General features: G+C 36.0%; 1 protein-coding gene and 2 pseudogenes across 1 annotated transcript in view; 2 read left to right on the forward strand and 1 right to left on the reverse strand.

Moving 5' to 3' along the window:
* NAALADL2 (N-acetylated alpha-linked acidic dipeptidase like 2) overlaps positions 1-23,675 on the reverse strand; it is a 796,115-nt gene that overhangs the window by 84,988 nt on the left and 687,452 nt on the right. The window lies entirely within an intron of this gene.
* Positions 11,086-11,718, forward strand: LOC139004446 (probable ATP-dependent RNA helicase DDX5 pseudogene; annotated as a pseudogene).
* On the forward strand, positions 12,886-13,981 carry LOC139004447 (probable ATP-dependent RNA helicase DDX5 pseudogene; annotated as a pseudogene).

The following is a 23,675-nucleotide window of genomic DNA, read 5'->3' on the forward strand; positions in this document are numbered from 1 at the left end:
GGCAGCGAGGTCTTGGAGGGATTATATGTAAGATGTGACAATTTAAAAATAGACAGTGGACATGGCAGGCAGGCCCCCATGTGAACAGGAAAGATTCAGAGCCCTCCAGGATGTGGTCTAACTGGTGGCATAGCACCTAAGTGAAGGAGAATTATCGCTTAAAGATGCATTTTTTGAGACATGATGGAGAGGGTGACTTGTTCCTTGCCTAGGAACATCCCAGCTTAAGGGTATAAATCCTCTAAACTCCTAAATATCGGGGCATTTGGGCCAGATGAGTTGCCTGCTCAGGTCCTGAGTGATTTCTTTCCTACAACTAAATTTTTGTCTGCTTTTGCTGTTATTCTTTGTTTCTTGTTTTAATTTATTCCTACAAGCCAGACAAAAACTGGGAGCACAGAGTGCTCTCTCTGGCCAGAGGTTATCTCCGATCAGAGACCCCCTTGACCACCGCTGATACCTCTGTTCCTTTGGCTGATTCTAATCTGTAACCTTTCACTATAATAAAATATCTTTCAGTAAAACCACTTTGGAAGTTCCACAAGTCTTTTAATAAATTATTAATCCTGAGATTGGTCTTGGGGACCCCCAAACCTGTAAGTAATAATGGTGGTAAAGGAATCTTGAGACTACTAATTTGTAACTGGTGTCAGAAGTGAGTCTTTTGGACTGCTCCCTAATTTTGTACTCCCCCCAAAAATAACTAATTTAAACAACAGTTATTAGCAAATATTAATGAAAAACTCAAGAGTAAAGGGAATTTAAGTTTATTTTTTCCCATAGTTCAATGATAGCACCAAAGACTTTTTCCCCCAATATTTCTACTTTTTTTCTCCAATTTCTCAGCTTCCTCTTGACTTTGTGACTGTAAGGTGGCTAAATAATAGAAATCCAGCAGAGGAAGTGTCTTCTCTTCCTACCACAGATTTCTTAACCACAAATAAAAATCTGATTATACCTACTTGGAACACATATCTTTTATGGAAAAGAAAAGCTACTATGGACCCAATACCTTCACTAGTTGAGACCAATTAGATCTGTAGCAAAAATAAATTGTGAGATAAATCTTATGGAATCCTCAGGATTGCCACACAATAGGTTAGGACTGCAATGAATATTGGAAAGATGACTACAATGTCCACTATAGAATTCTATAGTTTATCAAAAATTCATTTATGAACAAAGTTATTTAGGTTTTACTCTAGTAAACATCCACTTCTAGGCCCTATTTCTATGTAATTCAAGATGCAATTCAGAATGATTTATAGTTTTAAGAGAGTTAACAAGTATGCAAACAAGGGAATTCCCATATGAACATTTCAAATTGTCACAAAAGTAAGTTCTGCATATCACAGAAATATAATAATAATAAGAAAACAAACAAAAAAGACCTACAAACATCCTTTTCAGAGAATCCTAGATGAAGATAGAATTGCAGATTTTAAAAATTCATAGGCTGGCTACCTAGCTTGAGATCAGACAGAAAAGACACATAAATAAATGGGAAGAGAAAGAATAGGAGCAGTGAAAGGTCCAGGAACACCAGGTCTCAGAAAGTAGCAGCAAAATATAATTCCTAGAGGTGAAGGCCTTGAAATGCACAAGCTATATTCTTTAAATAACAGAAAATTCCAGTATTGATAAACTTGTTTTAGAGCATATATGAAAAAGGAAAACTTCTCAATTATTTTTGATCCATGTTTAACATTGACTTAAACCTTAAAAAAGATGACACTATAAAAATTCAAGCCATTCTAATTTATGAATGTTGTTGCAAAAATCCCAACTAACATATGGGCAAACAGTAAAATATATAATAAGGATGCACTAAAGGTATTCAGTCTGAAAACAGAAATAGGTCATCATGTTTAGTATCAGCACTATTATTTTTATATGTCCTATAGGAATGAGCCTATACAATTAGGAAAGGGATACACATTAGTTATATAAAAATTGACTAGAAAGATGGAAATAGAAAGATTATAAAATTTAAAAAATAGCCGAAACCGGTTTGGCTCAGTGGATAGAGCGTCGGCCTGCGGACTGAAGGGTCCCAGGTTCGATTCCAGTCAAGGGCATGTATCTGGGTTGCGGGCACATCCCCAGTAGGAGATGTGCAGGAGGCGGCTGATCGATGTTTCTCTCTCATCGATGTTTCTAACTCTCTATCTCTCTCCCTTCCTCTCTGTAAAAAATCAATAAAATATATTTAAAAAAAATTTAAAAAATATATATATCAATTGAAAAAAACAACAACATAAAAATGGGAATTTTGGTAACACCTTTAATGACCGAAATTAATAATTTCATAAAATAAGAAACTCTACAGAGACAGAAATTATATATACTCTAGACAAGTGAGAGTTTCTAGATCTGGTAGCATTTTAAAATAATCTGGAAATTAAGAAAGAAAGATAAATACTTCCAACACATTGGAGTAGGTTTGACGTGTGACCTGGGAAGCTCAATTGAAAGTCTCCCCACAGAAGCTGCATTTTTCATGGAGTTGATGAAAGGGATACAGACACTAAGCTGTATATCTAAATAATTCTGATAGAAATAATGCTTTTTTATTGAGAGCTATATCTTTGACCCAATTCATATTGTAGGTTAGGATACATAAAGTTATGCAGCTGTAAAGTCTTAACCATCTGAGGACCTCATGTAGTATTTTCCATTTCACATTGTTAACAAGTTAAAATATTCAGCTCCTCTATCTGGTGTTTGCCTCCAACTTATTAGATCATTTCCTCCCACCACTTGCCATTCTTACTGCAACAATTGGGAGGAAGAAAGGCAACATTAAAATCCCAATGCTAAGAAAGAGAACAGAGAAGCACACTGCAAGCAAATACATTCTTGGGATTTATTCATTGCACACTTTCCATGATGTAGAAATTTTCCAAATAAACTATGTAATTTGAGTCCAGAATATGTATTTTTATCCCCTTCATATTGCTTATGTATTTTATGGATTGTAGTCAAGAGAAGGGAAGTAGTAATATCAGTAAGTTTTGGAGTAATGTTGGCTGAAGTACCAATCCTATGAAGTACTTCAGGTGACAAATACCTTAATTTTTCTGATCCTTAATTTCCTCACTTGAAAATAACAGTTATTACAGATTGTTTTAAAGATTAAATAAAATGTATGTAAAGTGCATAACTTATTTCCATAACTCAATAAATGTAATTATTACAAAAACATTCAAGCACAAGTATAAAGGCATATTTCAGCATAACAGTTAGGATCTTGAAAAATTACTAACATAAGTGAACTGACGGAGGAGGTATTTAAGATCTTGTAGATAAAATAGAGTTTGAGGACTATCATAATGGAAAATACACACACAAAAAAAATCACTATTTTCACACTGAAATAAAACAATAAAGGAAGCTTGTTAAATAAAATGCTACAAATGATACTTTTATATACACTAAATTATTTATGTAAGTAATTTCCATTTCTCATCCCTCAATTACTAGACACTTTTCTTAATCACCTCTTTCTGTAATTCCAAAGAGATTTTTAAACATCTATTTTATGAAGTTTCAGAAAGTGTGCATATTAAGAGATTTCTCCTACCCATATTTGGCTCTTTATCTAAATGTTCACTGCCTTTCTGATTTTATGATTTAGGGCTCTAGGTCCATCACAGCCCAGAAAGCAATGTGCTTTGAATGGTTGAAATAAAATAAAATGCAAAAACCGCAACAATTCGGAGTGATTTTTATTTAGTATGTTTGGTATAACCAATACATCTTCCTCAAGTTTGCTACATAATAGTAAAGTTATAGAGACACAGTACATGTCTTTTGACCCTCTTGCAACTTAATTTATGCCTCTCAACTATTTTTTAAAACTACATTTTATTGATTTCATAGAGGAAGGGAGAGGGAGAGAGAGATAGAAACATCAATGATGAAAGAGAATTATTGATCGGCTTCCTCCTGCACTCTACACTGAGGAGCTAGCCCACAAGCGGGGCATGTGCCCTCACCTGGGAATCAAACCGTGACCTCCTGGTTCATAGGTGGAGGCTCAACTATTGAGCAACACCAGCTGGGCTCCAGGTCAACTCTTAATAGATGTGGGACTATGGCTTGAATGCCCTGGATATTTTTCTCCCACTTCCTCTATTCCTCTAAACAGTGGTTCTCAACCTTCTGGCCCTTTAATTACAATTCCTCATGTTGTGACCCAACCACAAAATTATTTTCGTTGCTACTTCATAACTGTAATGTTGCTACTGTTATGAATCATAATGTAAATATCTGATATGCAGGATGGTCTTAGGTGACTCCTGTGAAAGGGTCATCCGACCTCCAAAGAGGTTGCGACCCACAGGTTGAGAACCGCTGCAAAGGCACAGTACTCCTGCTCTGTCTGTGACTTACCTTTTATAGTCACAGCCACATTTTTATTTCGTCCAGATACGAGTGAACCACAAGTCATAGTAGGGGTTCTAGGATAAAAATACTCCCAGGTAACATGAAGGACTACAGGAACAGTCCTTCTGTGTGTATTTATATAGTCACAATGTCTGTATTCTCTACTTACATATTTTGTATATAAACTAAAATTCCTTCTAAACCTAATTCTCAGTGCAGGGATATTACTAAAGCCCCAAAGGTGTTTTGAAAGGCATTTTAATATATTTATTTAGTAATGCAATTAATTTTGGTTGGCAATAATTCCAAAAATGGAATTGAGAATTGGAAAGAAAAAGAGAGCTAAAGGTGATAGGAAAAGATGCAAATACTCTTGGAATGTAGCTAGTAATGCCCATTGGGTAAAGGAGCATTTCAAAGTCACAGCCTGAAGCTCGCGGAGATTTTGAAAAAGGCCAGAGTCAGGAATATGAATGTCAGAAGGGCATTTCTCTAAACAACCTCCCTCATCAAAAAGAAAGGAATCATTTAAATCAATTCATCCTGCTAATTGCATTAAGCTGCAAGGGTTTCCTGGTGAAGGTTTGAAGTGGCTGAGAAGAACAATTCTGCATTTAACAGATAACCATGTGATAGTGATGGTTTGACACTCTATACTTTTTAAAAAATATATTTTATTGATTTTTTACAGAGAGGAGGGGAGAGGGATAGAGAGTTAGAAATATCTATGAGAGAGAAACATTGATCAGCTGCCTTCTTCATACTCCCCACTGGCGATGTGCCAGCAACCAAGGTAAATGCCTTTGACCAGAACTTGGGGCCCTTCAGTCTGCAGGCCAATGCTCTAGCCACTGAACCAAACTGGTTAGGGCTTGACTACCATATATTTAAAGTTGCATGTGAGGAGTCTGGTTACTGGTATAAAAACTTGGCATACTTTTGCCCTGACTGGGTTGCTCAGTTGGTTGGAGCATTGTCTCATACACTAAAAGGTTGGGGGTTCAATTTCCAATCAGAGCACATATCTAGGTTGTGGGTTCAATCCCCAGTGAGGGCCAATTGCTTATAATAAATCTCTTTCTATATATATAAACATATTAATATATCTATTTTATATATAGAAACAGATATATAAACATAGCTGTCCCTAGATCTAGATATATACATATTTAGATATGTGAATATCTTTATATTCTTTCTCACTAAATAAACATTCAATGTGAACCATTGATAAGTTATTAGATTATTAAATTTCCTTTGAAAGTATTAGGTTATGCAGATATAGTCACTGGTTATACTTTTTGTTTTAAATTTTGCTTTCTGGAGACCTAGTAACTTTTCATAATTCTCTGGGATACCTATCAACATTCTATCTAGCTGTATTCCAGCAAATACTGGGACATAATACTCAGCTACTGATTTGTATGTTGATTTACCTCGATATCTCTCCTTTTAAATTTATTACATGTTTCTATAAGGGCATTACATATTCAGGTCATAGAGTAATATCACAAAGACTAAATAAACTGTGTAATTTTTTCTCATAATAGAATAAGGGATGAATCCTGGAATTTTAAGGATAAGAGTTATAACAAGGAATTGAAAGATTACAGAAATATGAGTCAATGCATTTCTAATTCTAACTCTCTGATTCATAGATAGATATAAATATGCCTATAAAATGAAAAAAATAATGAAGTAAATATAATAAATTCTTATTTTAAATGAAATTCTATGAATTTATCTTTACTTTCTTTTATTCTGTTTTTTTTTAAATCACCATTTGTCCCCCTTATTTCCTCTTCCACCTACACCCACCTCCCTCTCTCCCTCCCTCTCTCCCATCATCACATTAATTTTTAAAATGTTATTTCTTTATATTTGTGTTATATTTTAACAAACTAAATTTCTGTTACTTTTCCCATTCTCTCTGGAACATGTTTTAGGTAGATATTAGAATTTTGCAATCGATTTCATAAGCTACTATAACTGCACCATTATATTTATTTTGTCTTTATCTTTCAGTACTATGCTCTGGATTCATTCCTGAGTGCTAACCTGCAATTCATTAATTCTTTCTGCAATGGTTTCTTGTCAAATGGAAAATCTTTTGTACTTCTTATATGTCAATGACTATATTTTTATTACTGTCACAATTATTTTTTTGCATTTGTCTACTTTTGACCCATTTATTCTCAATTTATAATAAACATATGTATTATAAAGTTACATAATTTACACATATATTTTCAAATTTATCTTTATTGTTGAAAGCATTGCAGATGCCCCCGTTTTTTCCACATTGACCCCCTCTACCTCACCCTCAACCTGCCTGTAATAAGAGTTATCACCAAAAATAATTTTCATAGCCTATCTATAGGATAAGGCAAACTTTCCAATTATTGAAATCTGCTCTTCTTATTGTCCTGTGAATAACCTTTCTTCCCCTTGAAGCCCCAAGTTGCCTTAGCTCATCCTTACCTCAGAATGTCATATATACCTCATTTCTTTTTCTGTCGCTGAACCTCTCATCTATGGGGGCACGAGGTGTCTCTGACTCTTGCATGTATGTGGAGTTCCCATACACATGCATGCATGTAATTTAATTTGGGTTAGTGTCTCTTGTAGGCTTAATTATTAGACCAGCTTAAAGAAACCTGAAGGGTAGAGGAAATTTTCTTCCTCCCTCAAGAGGTGAATAAATAAATAGAAAGCCTGGGCACATTCTTTTTTAGAGAGCTTTCAAACAGAAAACAAAATCTACTCACTGGAACATTAGATTTTCCTGTGCAGTACAAGTCACCACAGTATATTTTTACTGTAACAATGAAAGCCACTTTAAAGATACTAAACTATCAAAAGAACAAGGCTTTCCTAAAATGTGATGTTAAGGTTTAAATACCTCTGAACTTATAACATCGCAAAGCAATTGCTGTAAACCTCAGGGCACTTCTGAGGTCTTCAAAGCTCTCCAAGATTTGCTGCCAGTGATTATAATTTCATCCAAAGGTAAGGAGAATCTTTTTTCCTCACCATTTTTTTTTTCTTTACTTTTTCAGGCAGGTGAAAATGTGTGTGAAGTCATCCCTATTTTTCTCACCTTTTCCCTCTTATCAACTTGATTCTATACTGTACTATCTGGAGTTGTCCGGGTTCAAGTTCCAAATTCTGTTTCTGCTTATTTATTATATTCTTCCCTGAGAAATCTTTGCTCAAATTGAGTTTCTGAAATGCATGACATAGGCAATTTTCATGGTGAGAAAATCACTAGCAAATACAGCCTTCCCTTATTTCTTCGGCACAGCACTTCATGATGTTAATGGAGCTAGTCATTTGCTTATCATGGGTGAAATAGATTTCATATTGATTGGTTTGACTCAGGACTCCGATTCCGATTAAGATTGCTAAAAAGAACTACAGAATTGTAAAAAAATAATAATAATGTAAACGGAGCCACTTCAAAATGGAGTCTGGTCTGCCATCCAATATAACTGCCTTGTACTGTTTTACTCTTCAAACCTTTGAATGTTAAAATTGGGCAAAATGACCTTTGAACTGAGCCTATAGCAGCACTGTATTACAAATAATTGTTTGCAAAGCTAACAGGAAAGCAGACATTACAGCAACCAGATTGAAAATTAAGGATGTTCTTTAGAATTAGCATCACCCTTTTAGCTTATCTGTACCCACATAAATTTCTCTCTTCTATTTATGTAAGTATTCTCCTTCCCTTTCTCATGAATACCCTTTGCTTAACCTTCAAATCAGAACACTATTTGGGTTTCCCTCTGAATGAGTGTTTCCTGAAAAGCTATTCTTTTGGATCTCAAATAAACACTTGTTTTTTCTCACTTTGGACTTCTATTTTGAGGTTAACATCTAAACCCTCAAGTTAAAAGATGCAGTGATACAATGGCTTACAGACACTTACACTCTGCTACAATTCACAAGCAATTCCATATTATAGGTGATGTTCAAGTTCAATCCCCAAAGAGACTACACAGAGAAGTGAAAGTACAATTTAGAGTAGGAAAAATTACAGTTGACTGCTATAATATTCTTTCTTATTTTAGCATCATCCATATATCAGCCATTAGCCTGTACCTCAAATCTCTTTTTTAAAAGAAACTGTGTTTTATGAAGTATCATCTTTCAAAAACAACAACTAATATCCATAGTAGCAAACCGTCAGCACAATCTCTCTTAGAGCTGATTCTGAAGTTCTGCTTCTGAGCTCCTGGGGTGTTTTCCACTGCTAAATGATATCACAGGTTCAAAAGTACACAGAACGGAGTCAGGGTCACCACTCTCTTCACTTATTTATATTTTGTCAAATACAAAGGTTTAGCAGAATATTGTGTTCCCTGCTAAAAAAAATACTATTTTTTATACTTCTAATGATAAAATAATACATTTTAAGAGACTGGAAAATGCAAAACTAACAAACAGAAAGCCTAGATGGGAGTGGTAGTGTAGGCAGCTAGGAGTTAACAAGAGAAGGGAGCTAGCTACCCTGGCTGGACTTGGTTGAGTCTGGAAATTACACTTACTCAGGCTTTAGTCTGGTTTACAGCTTCAGACTCCCCAGGGGACAGCTGAATCTTTGCCACAGGGACTAACATCCCTCTATCCTCTCATGTAGGGAGGAAGGACTGGCTTTCCAATCTCCCTGAGGTACAACCGGACTATAGTGGGGAGGAGGAAACAATAAAGGGACATTCCTCTGCTGGATGCATGCACAGTAGAAACCAGATGAGGAGGCAACACTTTGAGGCATGTGCAATAGGCGCCAAAATGATGACATAAATAGGTGGAGTCTATCCTGGGAAACCTGGGAGCAAGACTGGATTGGATAGGGCCTATCCAATAGGCAGAGGACCCAACACAAGCCAGGGAAGGATCAGGAAAGAGGTTGGTTACTTTGAAAGAAAGCTTACTCCTTCTCAAGCCCAAGCTAATATAATCAAAGCTTAACAAAGGCCCATCAGGGAAGCACACCTTTGCCCATTCATTAGCCTGTTCAGGCACATTCTCTCTCCACTGTAGCCACGTGGCTTCAAGCATGGACCCCTTGCAGCACAGTGGGCTGGCAGCCACATGGGCCCAAGCTTCTGTGGAGTGCAGCCCAGGAACAGAGACTAAGTGAGCAAGACAGGGACAGAGACTAAGCTTTGGCATGGGCTAAACTGAACTAGGGCAGCTTTGGATGCCCTGCCAATGCCAGGCCAATGGCGCAGAATCTCTGGGGGTGATTCACCTGGGCTAGGTGAAGACAAGTGCAGGCTTCTGGCCCCAGAGACTGGACTTACTCCGAAGCAGAACTGAGCTGAGCCATCTGGTAGTAGTCACCAGGTACCTGGGGGCAATAAGTCTAGTTACTCTAAGTTTATTTATCCTTCAATAAATCTTGCCACCATACCATACACTCCTATGCCTGGGTCCCTATAATGCTTTTCTTGTAACTCTGGAAGAACCCTATTTTCACCAGCAACAGGAGCACATACCTTAGTTAAAACTACAATGTTGTCATTTTGTCATTTAATGGCCAAGCAACCAGGCTCTATCTAACCCTTTGAACCTTCCAAATTCCTCATGAAATCCTTGAGAGGCTGAGTCTTACAGTCAGGTCTAATTTAACTGTGAATATATGGAGACAGCTGAAGACCGCCTACTCAGGTAAAGTACAGCTCTGAGGCAATTACCAGAGTAATTCAAGCAGAAACATTTCCTACTGAAGAAGAGATAATGTTTGCTTGAACTATTCAGATTGGCCATCTGTAACAATTAAATTCATTCACCCTCCCTTCACTTAACTTTGCAAAGGAAGACACAGCCTTGTTGCTATTAAAAATACACACACAAAGCATCTCAAATATTTATTTGTGAGTTAAGAAAATACTCTGTTGATTACTTGTAAAATAAGTTCACAGGTTTAACAAACTGTAGTTTTCAAAGAGTTAGAAGAGGGCTTCCCTGTGGGGGGAAGAGGTTATAAAGATATAAAAGAAGGCTAAACCATAACAATAAGATATTTCTGATGCTCTAAGATCTACGCTCACCCAAATGACCCTACTCTGGGTGAATCTTCTATACACACACAGACACGCACCATTATACCATTTATCAGCCACAAGAAATCCATATTAAAGTTCTAATAAATTTAATGATTTGATAATAATTATGATAATAAGAAAGCCAGTGATCCTTCAACCTTAAAGGCAACAGGCAAACTTTGTCAAGTATACAATAATTCAAAGACCAACAAAGTACTTACAAATCCTTTTAAAGAAAAATACAATAACCACCCTGGCTGGTGTGGACCAGTTGGGTGAGTTTTTCCCGTGTACCAAAAGGCTGCCAGGTTCAACTCTTGTTCAGGTTGTAGGTTTGATATCCAGTTGGGGTGTGGGAGGTAGGCAGCCAGTTGATGTTTTTCTCTCTCTGTCTCTCTCCCTTCCTCTCTCTCTGAAATCAATAAGAAAATAATAATCTCATGTATTTTTCTAGTTTGTGGTTCCAATTCTTTTCACTGTTGTTTAGCTATCACCACCCCCATCCCCTGAAGGCTTCACTCTTACTAAAGCCACCTCCAGGGATTCATCATAGACTCTCCCAAATGTTTCCGCACCAACCAAACCATTAACATAACATTTGCTTACTTGGATAACCAAGATTGAACCAAGGAAAAAAGATTTGATGCAACTTAATTTAGGAGGAGGTCAGAAAGAACCCCAATCTGGAAATAAGTGTGGACCCACTGGGGAGAAACTAGTTAAAAGGAGGAGGAATTTTGATGAGACTCCCAAATTTGAGAAGAATTTTTATGAAGATCCCACTAGATTGGCTAGAATAGCATAAGAGGTGAAAGCACACCAAAGAAGCAAGGACATTTCAGTTAGAGGACATAAATGCCCAAAGCCAATTCTGCACTTCTATGAAGCAAACTAAATTATCAATGTCATGGATGTATCTGCAAAATATAACTTTACTGAACTCATTGTCTCTCAAGCTCGGGGATCTCCAATTACTCCAAACTGGTTGGATATAATTGGAGTAGCTCAGATGGATTTGATCAATAGCCAGAGAGAGAGAGAGAGAGAGAGAGAGAGAGTGCCAACTGAGGAACTGACCAACAGATAAAGCAAGTAGTTGCTGAATACTATAAAACATTCAGCTTGCAGTCTACTTGGGTCTATGGTGGTGTTGCTTCCAAGGGACCACAAGTGTAATTTGGAGAGAGGTTAGTAAATTTGTATTGCAACACCAGGAAGACTGACTTGTAGTATGGGAGAAAATCAACCTGAGAAAAATGACCTACTTTTCATTTGATAAATTATATAAAACTAGAGGCCCGGTGCACAAAAATTTGTGCACTGGGGGGGGGGGGTCCCCCAGCCCGGCCTGTGCCCTCTGGCAGTCTGGGACCCCTCGGGAGATAACGACCGGCTGGCTTAGGCCTGCTCCCGGGAGGCAGAGGGCAGGCCCAATCCCTAAGTGCAGTCCCTTGGTCAGGCTCAGAGCAGGGCCAATTGGGGAGTTGGGGCGCCACCCCATCATGCACAGAGCAGGGCGGATCAGGAGGTTGCGATGCCACCCTCAGTCACGCTCAGGGTAGGGCCGATTGGGGGGTTGGGGCACCGCCCCCTGTCACACTCAAGGCAGGGTCGATGGGGATGTTGCGGCGCCACCCCATCACACACAGAGCAGGGCAGATCAGGGGGTTGGGGCACTGCCCCCTGTAATGCACAGAGCCGCAGGGCAATCAAGGGATTGGGGAGCTCCCCCCATCAGGCACAGAGCAGGGCTGATCAGGGGGTTGGTGCACCTCCCCCTGTCATGAACAGAGCAGGGCAGATAGGGAAGTTGTGGCCCCGCCCTCTGTCACACACAGTGTGGCAGGGCGATCAGGGGGTTTGGGCGCTGTGCCCTGTCACGCTGATCCCGGTGCTGGGAGGCATATTACCCTTTTACTATATAGAATAGAGGCCTGGTGCATGGGTAGGGGCTGGCTGGTTTGCCCTGAAGGGTGTCCTGGATCAGGGTGGGGGTCCCCACTGGGGTGCCTGGCCAGGCTGGGTGAGGGGCTGAGGGCTGTTTTCCAGAAGCGGGTGACTGAAGCTCCCAACCGCTCCTTGTTTTCTTTTTTTTTTTTTATTCTGGGCCAGCTTTAGCTCTGAGGCCTCGCTGCTGAAAACATCGATACAATGTTGCGGTCCGGCTGGCTTTCAGTCCGGCTGGTTTCTGGGGTTTTGTTTAGCTTCTTATTTGCAACATAGTACATAGTTGCTTAGAGTTGCAGCTGAGAGGCCGGCAAGTTAGGCGGGGAACGTTGGAGTCCACAGTCACTGGAGCAAGCAAGCCTCCCTGCTCACTTCAGTGCATAGCTGCCGGCCGCCATCTTGGCTGACAGTTAATTTGGATAAGGATATGCTGATTAGCCAATGGGAAGGGTAGCGGTCGTATGCTAATTACCATGTTTCTCTTTTATTAGTGTAGATGCCTGATATGGAATACTTTAATGTAGAGTGCAACTTGACCAAATGAAGTAAGGCAGCTTGCTGAAGGCTCCCTGAAACATTATATTTGTACTAGAGCCCTGGTGCAAGAATTTGTGCGGGGGGGGGGGGGGGTGGCAATCAGGGGTGGGGCTGGCCAGGGGGAGGAGCTGTGGGTGGTTGGCCAGTCGGCCTCATCCCCTGGTCAAACTCCTGGTCCAGGGGACAATTTGCCTATTAGCCTTTTAGTATATAGGATAAACTGTAGTGCACTAAAGCAAAAAACAATATTTTTCAGAGTGTGGGTACATATAATGACCTAAACAAGAAAGCTAAACTTAATGAAGACCAATGAAATAGATCTGAGTAAAAGAAAAATGAAATCATCATTTTGTGAAACCAAAAAGTGTGATAAGCTTATCAGACAAATGAGAAGAGAATGGCCTTTCATAGGTATCCATGGTGACAGGAGTTAAGACAAATATGACTTGAGTTCTAAATTATTTCCAACATGGAAAAGTTCCTATTATGAGTGCTACAGGTATGATTTCAGATGGCTACCTCTAGAAGATGTAAATTTTTTCATTAATTTTGACTACTCAGAAAGTTGTACTCATCTAATTGGAAGAACTGCTCACAGTACTAAAATACTTTCTTCACATCTATTAACATAAAGCAAGTAAGTGACTTTACTTTTGCTTTCCGAAGCCAATCAAGCAATTAATCCCAAATTGCTTTAGTTGGTCAAAGACAGAGGTTCTGGTCATTCTAGTAGTAGAGGAGGCATGAAGGATGACCACAGCATTATTCACAAAGAAAGGGGTGGATATAGTACTTTTGTATACAAGGAAAATCATAACAGAGGTTACTTTAGTCTGCTTCAGAGAAATTTGAAGGCAAAACCACAAAATGTCGTTTACAGTAGTGTAAATTACATCCGTGCTTGAAAGTCATTTTGTGTCTGTTGGTATACAGACTGGTTTTAGAACTAGTAATTCAACAGAGACTTACCAGAATGGTTATGACAACACTCAGCAGTATGAAATTAGTGTTCCAAATATGTACCTAGTATGAACCAACATACATACGCTAACTAACTGTGGCTGCACTTGTGATTAATATCCAGGGCCAATGGGATATTCTCAGTAAGATTTAGGAAGTTATCAATAGTTTTTTGTTTGTTTGTTTGTCTGTTTTAAATAGCAGAAATAATTGCAATGTAGCAGTATTATAAACACACAAAAAGATCTAAAAGCCAAAGTCATTAATATTTAAAACCAGTTAAATTTGAGATCCAACTCTACTCCCCAAACTCTCTAGTTGTATTGTTATATGGATATGTCGACATAAAGTTCTTGGCAGAGATTTTTATAAAATAAATTCTCGTGACTGATAAAAGTGCACAAACATTGTTTTTCCATGAGTAATATATCATTATCCGTTTTAATTTAGCTTGAAGATGCTGCTTTTATATCCCCTCTACTCAGCAGGCAAAACAATATCTAGTTCAAAATAAGATGGTTTTGAAACATGAAGATGGAATTGTTTAAAGAACCGTGCAAAAGTCTTATTCTTGGAACAGAGAATATAAATGAGCCTTCCTCCTAAAGGGGCACTTAGTATGGGTAGGATAAACTTAAAACTTTATTACAAGAATGAGTCAACTGGACACAGAGTAGACAATTCAGGGGTATTAAAAGGAAAACAATCTGACTGGATCCATGCTTAGAATAAAAAAAAAATGCATAGTCCCACAAACTTCATTAACATTCCTCATGAAATAACTATGGGTTGAAATAGCAAATATAACTGAGATCTAAAGAAGATGACTCACCAGTTTGAATCTCAGTATTTTAAGAAAATTTTTGAAAAATAAAGTAGCTTATACACCTCCAAGTAGCTTTATAAAATACACTTTAAGTAAATTTTCAAAATGTTGTCATATTTGTAAGACCATCAGCAGATGTATAAAATCTAAGAGAGTCACATATCCTTCCAATGTAATCTAAATGAAAAGTATTCTTGATTTTTAAATATTTCCTGTGCAGCTTGAGGATAAAAATGACAGATGTATAGGCCAGTGTTTCTGGACTCATGCCCTTTTGATTGAGTTTTAAGTCCTGCTCTTTTCGTTTCAGTTCAAAGTTCTGATTTATAAATCCTAACCGGCTTTTTCTTCTATTGCCAGTTCAGTCTTTTGAGGTTCACATTTTGTAATGAGCTCCATAAGAGGTTATACAATATTTTTCATGTCTTTTTCTGAAGCTAAAAAAAAAAAAAAAAAAACCACACAAAACAAATCCACCATATTTTCTTTGCCTAGGTGCCAAATGGAAGCAATCATGTTCAGCAGGATTGCAGTTTAAAGGCACTAACGTATTCTTTTCTCCATAGAACCCACAGAATAAGAGGATCAACTTCCCATTATTAGAAAGCTCTCTCTATGAAAGAGAAGCAAAATAAAGCCAGGGTTGGTATTTATGCATACTACCCACTACCTGGCTCTTAGGACTTAGTAATAAGCCAATGTTCCTAGATGAGGGTCACATGAAAATGTATTCCTGGCAGTTTCATCCAAGCACTATTAGGAAGCCAGCACAATTTCTAAAAATGATTAACTCTTGACTCCTGTTCAAGTTCTAATTCAGCAACTTTTTCCTCTCTCATCAATGCCTGTTCCACCAGGCTTTGGTAATTAAACCTATGTTTAAATACTGAAACAGCAGAGTTTCAAAGGTAGAACACAATTATCTCCTTTCGTAACATTTTAATAAAAGAACTCATGTATTAAGAGCTCAGCATCCTAAATTTTTTAAAAAAATAATTTTATGAGAAATTATCTAAGAACATTTTTTGCATTATAACAATATTGTAACATATAGAATTGAAAGAACTTAAGCTCATTAAACAATCATTAGTTTTCAATAATTTATTCCAAAATCTGAGGGGAAAACTTTTTCTAAAATGTTATCATCGCCCCCATTTTAGATAAAAGCTTAAAGTAGGTTGAATTTTGGAGGCACCAAATAGATAATAGTCTTTAACTATTTTTAAAAATAGAAAATAGTAATTTACAGTACATAATTTGATTTCTTCTAATGAGATATTCATTTTATATCCAAGTAATTGTAAAGAAGTTAACTATTATTTTTTCCAACCTACCAACTTTAGAGTCTTCTTTAAATGATTTGTAAAATTGAGACACATATCTCCAGGGAAAGTCTCATGTAAAAGATATCTAGTGATTACTCTTTGGGACAAATAAAAAACCAAGTCAAAACAGCTAAAGACTCACTTATAAGAAAATCTATATATGTAAGTGTTATTAATTTGATCATCTCAACACATAATAATAGCTATTTCATGTTAACATTAATAACACATTTCAGAAATTATCATTAAGAGGGAAGATAGCAGATGCTAGCAATTTAAAGTGAAAAGCACTGTTAGATTCATACAAACAAATACTACTGCTGGACAAGCGTAACCTTTTTCTTCAAATAACTTAGTTTTATATATATATATATATATATATATATATATATATATATATATATATATTCAAAATAGTTCAGAGGTTCTTTTAATTTTCCCCCTCTCCCTTACAAAATGGAATCAACATTTTGTAGAAACTTATAGAAGACATGAAGTAAGGGGGAAATGCTAAAATTACTATTTTAACTTCCTCAGTAAAAATTTCAAATTTACAAGTCCTAAATCATGGGTGAGCATTATAAATTAATTTATTTCTTTAAGACAAAAGTAAAATAATGTTTTCTTGGGAGACACATTTAAAAAATCTTTCTATCATTTAGGATTCAAATTTTATTTTTATTCAGTTTTTGTTTTTTATTTTTTACAACTAGACACCATTCATTACTCAATAGATCGAAATAAGTTTTTATTTACATTAGGGAATATTCACAATTGTTCTTGCATTGCATTAAATTCCTCCAGTGACCTGAAAATTAACATATTTCAAGGGTAGTTTTTGAAAATTGGGCAAATAACCTTTTTTATTTTAACATTCTTCATGTATGTTGCACTTTAAAATAACAATGTCTGTAAAGAAACATAGTGTTTCAAAATGCTGAACAATTTTGTATGGATGTTTTAAAGTGCCTTGAGTCAAAAATAAGCATATTTTTTCATTATTCCATTTAAACAAAATGTATCTTATAGGACTTTTAAAACTCCTGTTAGTGAGAAACAAGAATATTATATAAATTATATAAATATAAAATCTAACTAAACATGTTAGTAATTTTGGTTAAAATGCAAAAACACAATATTAAAAGTCATTGTAATTTATTTAATCACTAGAGGCCCAGTGCACAGATTTATGCACTGGTGGGGTCCCTCGACCTGGCCTGCAGGGATCGGGCTGAACCCGGCTCTCTGACCTCTCCTAAGGGGTCCTGGATTGCAAGAAGGTGGTTCTCAGTTGATGCACCCCAGAATCGGGCTCCCTCCCCTCTGGTTCTGGGTGTGTCACCCGAGAACTGCAGCTGCCAAGTCACCACAGCTCAGCAGCTCCTGCGTTGAGCATCTGCCCACTGGTGGTCAGTGATGTCATAGCTACTGGCTGGTCGGCTGGTAGAACAGTCGCTTAGGCTTTTATACATATAGATTTTTAAACTTTATTTAATAATCTTTATAAGTCAGATGATGAATTCCTATTTTACCTTAAAGTTGTTATTACTGACTTGCCCCCATTTTAGTTGTGGGCATAGACTTTATAGCCAGACAGCCTGGGTTCTAATCCTAGCTTTGCCACTTGATGTATGTGCCTCTCTTTCTTCATCTGTAAAATGGGGATGATAATAATAGAACTTACTTCATGAAGTTGAGGAAATAGACGGATGTAAAGTGAATAGTGCCTGGTACACTTAGGTAGAGTACTAGTAAGCTCTACCTAGGTGTTTGATATTATGATGATTTCATTTTATGTTATTGATTGCAAAATTATTGTCAAGCACTGAGACGGGTGTTTAATACAATAGACTAGGCCTAATGTTTTAAATGAATGGCGCCTTTCATTGTACAATTACTTCATACTGCTACTAATCAAAGATATTTAGGATTTTTTCCTTCAGAGCTGCCGTTAGAGTCAATCTAAGGCAAATACGAAAATCAATCACATTACTCCAAGTACAAACAACATTTCCCAATTTGGCCATTCAATGTGATTATCAGACTTGGCCTTAAAATATTAAAATATTAACATTAATGATGATAACAAAACTTAAATGCACTGGCTATTTTATATGCCACACGAAGCATTAAAAATTTTATCATTATAATCTCATTTGATTAATTTTAACCAGTTTGAAAAATGACTTCATCTTCAGTGAGTAAAGATGCACATCATTGGGCACATTCTAAAAAAAAAAATCATGAAAGCTTTGGAGGTGATTCCAACACAAGTGGCTATAAACAATCTTACATCATGATACAACTTATGTCACAAGTGATACCAGGGCTAAGAAAGACACAATTCTCAGGATGTTGTATATTATTGTATTTCGGTTAAAATAGATTGTCTTATGATGTCAAAGTAATAAGTTATTAATTACCTTTAATTCACATGAAATTCATAACTAACAATGAATAAAACACTAAAATAGCCCATGCTTAGTTTAGGCTATCATTTACTTGCTTCATGAAGTTAGAAGTCCATGACAATAAGAATATATGACAATAAGAAATGCTTTGGTCCTAATTACTTTTAATGAACTATAATAGGATAATTTGTTCTCTAAAAGTTTGGTTAAGTCCCCTAAAGACTTTTTAAACCTGTTTTCCATTGGTTATATGGGAATGATAACCACAAAAATATAATGAACATAAAACATCTAATACAGTGCTTGGCACTTAGTAAATACTTAATAATAATAGATCTTATTAATAAATGTTGGTTATTAACAGTCACAAGATTTGCTTCTGAAAAAGAATATCACAACACAGAGATGTAAGACTGCTTTCTTTTGTTTTACTGCTTTCAAGTCTTTCTTGGTCTTTATCTATTATATTAAATGAAACACTAAGGCAATATGGTCATTTTGTCAAAAAAATTATGTACAGACACTACAGACATTGCTATCAAGGCAATACCTGATGAGGATAAATTTGTTGTTATAAAGGAGACAGCTATGGTGAGAGAGGACTAGAAACCTTATTAAGATTTGCACACAGAAAAAAGTTAATATAAAGCTACAAAAATGGCTTGAAATATCATTTTCTTCCCTCTCAATGTTTCCTTGTATTGTGTGATTGCTGTTATTTATTCTGTGGTCACTTAAATAAGACCAAAACTAATTTATATGTAGTACAACCACAGTTTTGAGACAGGCTCATTTTTGCACTTGAAAAATGAAAATATCTGAAAATGCAGTAAAAGCAGTCTGTAATACTGAAGTAAAATTATAATGCTATTCTTAAGGTTATCATACTAGAGCAAACAATACCTCATAAAAAAGATTTGTGGCGATGGCATAAAACTTATCAAATGCCACAATGGCTCTCTGTCTGATAGATACATAGGCCAAATTTTAAGGGATATTATGACATTTTAGTAACTTGAGCAGCAGCAAAAGTTCTTTGTGAAGAAGAAAGGTGCTAAAAAGACTAAGGTAATCATTTTTCTCTATCTCTCTGGGTAATTATTAGAATAATAAGCTCCAACCAGAGGTCACCTATTGCTTAATGAAATAGTCCATCTGAAGAGAGGCTACTGTAATTCTTAGCAGTGGAAAGAGAGTGTGGTATTAAACCAGTGTAATTATTGAAACCTCATAGTGTGCTGTATAATGTGGGTGCGCTTTCCACAGTGCAGGCTGGACAGTTCAGTATCCAGTGAATGCCCAACAATTAATCAAAAGATACATGAGCTATATTAACACAAATCATCTTTGAATAGAAACCATGGTAGATTTCAAGGGTATCAAAACCAATAAATGTAATACTTCAGACATTCTGAGTGTCCCTCCACAATAGAATCACAGGTAGAAGGAGAAACACATCCTTAAGTCTAACTTCATCATTTTGCAACTGAAAAAAAAAAAAATAGACATCAGAGGTTATGTGAACTCCCAAAGACACCAAAGAATCTTATAGACAAGTGCAAACTAAACTGTACATTTCCTAATTTCCAGTTCAGTGTTCTTCGGGCAGTTAAATCTAGTATTATTTAGCCCAAAGTTATGCTATTAGACCTTGTGACCTACTCTTTCTATGCGAGCATCAGTAAAATAGTACTCTAAGAAACAAAGAGAACAACACCTTAGCAATAGAACACAACCCTGTCCTGGAATTTCAGCCATCCTTTCCATTTGCTCATCTCCAAACCCAGGCAGATAATAAGCCATTTTATAGCTCACAGACAAGGTGATATATTGAACTGTTAAAATGCATGACAACTTGAATCTTTGTTCATCTTTTCATTCTTTGAAACATTATAGTTTGAAATATCTGACTCAGAGAAATTAATCCATTTAATCCCTTCAGACTTTCCCCCTTCTTAAGCACAACCTTCAGTTCCTCAATTTTTTACATAAATGGGAACATTTAAAAACTAAGGGTAGGTACACCATGTAATTCATTTGTCAAAAATTATATGATACTAGAGGCCTGGTGGCAGATTCGTGCACTGGTGGGGTCCCTCAGCCTGGCCTGCACCCTTTCACAATACAGGACTGCTGGCTCCTAACCGCTTGCCTGCCTACCTGCCTGCCTGATCATCCCTAACCACTCTGCCTGCCTTCCTGATGCCCCTAACTGCTCACCTGCCTGCCTGACTGCTCCAACTGTTCACCTGCCTGCCTGATTGCCCCTAACCACTCTGCCTGCCTGATTGCCCCTAACTGCCTCTGCTTCAGCCCCCCATGGTGGCTTTGTCTGGAAGGACATCTGGAATGACATCCAGAAGGTCCTTCAGCTGCCCAATCTAATTAGCATATTACCCTTTTATTATTATAGATTATTTAAACTTTAATTTCCTAAACCTACCTAAAAATAGGATTTGATTTTATATCTACTTACTTATTTATATGAAAATGCAATCTACACTACCAAGGTGTTAAAACTTCCAACTATATGCTGAAACCAATATTTAAAGATTTTATGTTCCCTGGAGTAATATTTCTATGGCTGTATACTTATGCTCCAGGCACTAGCTCTGCTATCTACAAAGCTAAGATAAAGAGTAAAAGAAAATCTGAACTTGTTCAGTGGGCTCATGGTACCTAAGAGTGATGTTTTTCATTTAAATTTCAAATCAGAAGTTTTTCTTGTTAAATTGGTGCCTGGATATGCACAAGTTTTGAGAATGGGCATTTAAAAAACCCTATATCATCTGCTGGTTAGAATAGTTTATTTGGAAAATGTTGCCTCTATATTATCAGTGCTAAAATAGAGATAATGAATTCATATAGCAACTACCATACCAAGTATTTGGAGAAGGTTGTTCTAGAAAGAGTATCTTGTGGATGAATTGGGGAATCTCAGTTCTCTTTTTAGTTCTATCCCCTCACTTCAGACTTTTTTTTTTTTTACTGACTATCAGGTAGGGTAGACCAGATGGCCTCTAAGGTCATTTTCAGCTTTTTCCAAAACACTTAAGTACCATCAAAAACAGTCTTGCATTGTCAAAAAAAAATCCTGGTTTCAGAAAATTTAGATTCTATTCTTGGTACCATCAGTAGTCAGTTTTGTCACTTTGCCTAAGATTTTCTTAACCTATCCAAATTTCAGTTTTTCTCATCTGTAAAATAGGGGTACCATTATCTGCCTACTTCAACTGCTCATTCTGGGCAACAAATATTTGTAAACAAGATAATGTATTAAAACATTTCTAAAATGCTAAGATGCTACCATAATGAACAGTAAAGATATTAATGATGAAATAATGTTAGAATTTATTCTAGCATTAAGATACTAGTACATTGAGAATAAGAAACTGTGATAGAAATACAGAAACAAAACAAATATTTATATTTACAATCTGACTTCCCATGTATTTAGGATTTAACAGCCTAGCTTATAATTCAAAGTTGAATGTTTACAAAGATTTTTAAGTGTTTCTACAAATTCATATTTTTATGTTGGGAAATTATTATATCTTAAGTCCATAAAAATTATTTTGAAGTCATAACGTGAAAAATATATTTACAAGGCTATCCATGTTCAAATTAACTTGTTTATATGTTGACACAAATAACTGGTTTAAAATATGTCCTCATAACTGTATATCCTCTATCACCTTGCATATAATCTTGATTACACCAATTTCATTTTCTTATTGTAAGTTTTGAAATCCACTGAGCTTACATCATGAACTTTGATGGATGAGCTAGACGGTTGTGTCTGTCTAGGCAGGTGTGAGATAAATTGCTGGGCAGGCTATGATCTTTGGGCAAATTACTCTCCTTGACTACAATATATATCGATGAAATGTGTCAGTGTTCATATACACACTTGTCAGTTGCATTACCCAGGTGAGGAAAATACAAGTTAAGGGACCATCAAAATGAAGAGGGAGAAATTCACACTGTCGTAGGAAATTAGTACAGGAACCGTCACTGTAAGCTGGAAATACATGAGATAAAACCTTTGGTAGGTGTTTTAAGGTGGAAAAAATTCAAAAAGCTTAGTGAAACTTAAGTAATTATATCTTTTCATCTTCATTCCTAATTAGTTTTACTTAATACAAATGAAAGTAAACATGACAATAATTTAGAATATTTTAAGTGGGAAGGAAACGGTAAAAAGGCTTATCATTTCAATTTAACAAATTTTGACAACTCATTTGAATTAAGAACTGCTTTGTTCTTGTTTTTCATCTACTAAAAAAAAGGAAACATTGACTCATTAACTCTATTAAGAGATCTTTAAAATATATGAACATTTTGTTCATATCTCTTTCAGCATATGTACCATAATGTGCTCAGGAAAAGGCATTGCTCCAAACAATGAGAATTAAAATAGAAGATTAAAAAAAAAAGACAAAAATGGTCTTCCCTAATGAATTAATTATATTTTTTAATAAAATGATTTATAAAAAGGTTTGGTTCCTTAATGAAAACATGAATTAGTCTTGGATCCAATCATACAGTGTTAGCAAAAATCAGGAGGAAGCCAAATGATTTCCAATAATGTTGTGTTTCACCAAACTAACTCCTGATATTACTGTACTTCCTAAAGCCTAAAAGGGTTATCCTATCCCTCCATTTTACTAGGATATTTTGGGCTAGTGGACTGATATGGGTGCACAAAGACATGATTAGTTAGGAGAACACATGTTCAGGAGAAGGAATTAGAAGCTACCAGAATATTCTATAACACACTAGTTAAAAAATATTTAAAATTCTCCAAGAATTGCTCATTGTTATTGCTTAACAATGTGTGTACTTCCTTATTCTCTATTTTGTTTTGCCCAGATAGACCTTATTCCTAACCACTGGTGAATAATATTATCTCAAAAGAAGACGCACTATCCCACAAAAATCTATAGTACAAATATAACTTTACTTATCTATGTACATTCCTTAGGTCTGATACTCAACTCAAAAATAAGGCATTTTTTCATATTTTTTCTCACATTGGATATTTTTAATATTACAAATACTACCACCCCAAATCAACAAATTTTAGAATCAAAAGTTTTATATATAAAATTATTTATTGTAGTAAATATAAAGTAAATCTTCTAGTTTTAATTTGAAGAAAAAGTTGGACCTTATCTTAATTATGTCTATTTCTAATGCATTTGATCCTTCATAAAAATCACAAAAT

The sequence above is a fragment of the Myotis yumanensis genome, unplaced genomic scaffold (genome assembly GCF_028538775.1).
Source record: "Myotis yumanensis isolate MYYU_CA2020_CCGP unplaced genomic scaffold, mMyoYum1.0.hap1 SCAF_2, whole genome shotgun sequence".
Classification (NCBI taxonomy): domain Eukaryota; kingdom Metazoa; phylum Chordata; class Mammalia; order Chiroptera; family Vespertilionidae; genus Myotis; species Myotis yumanensis.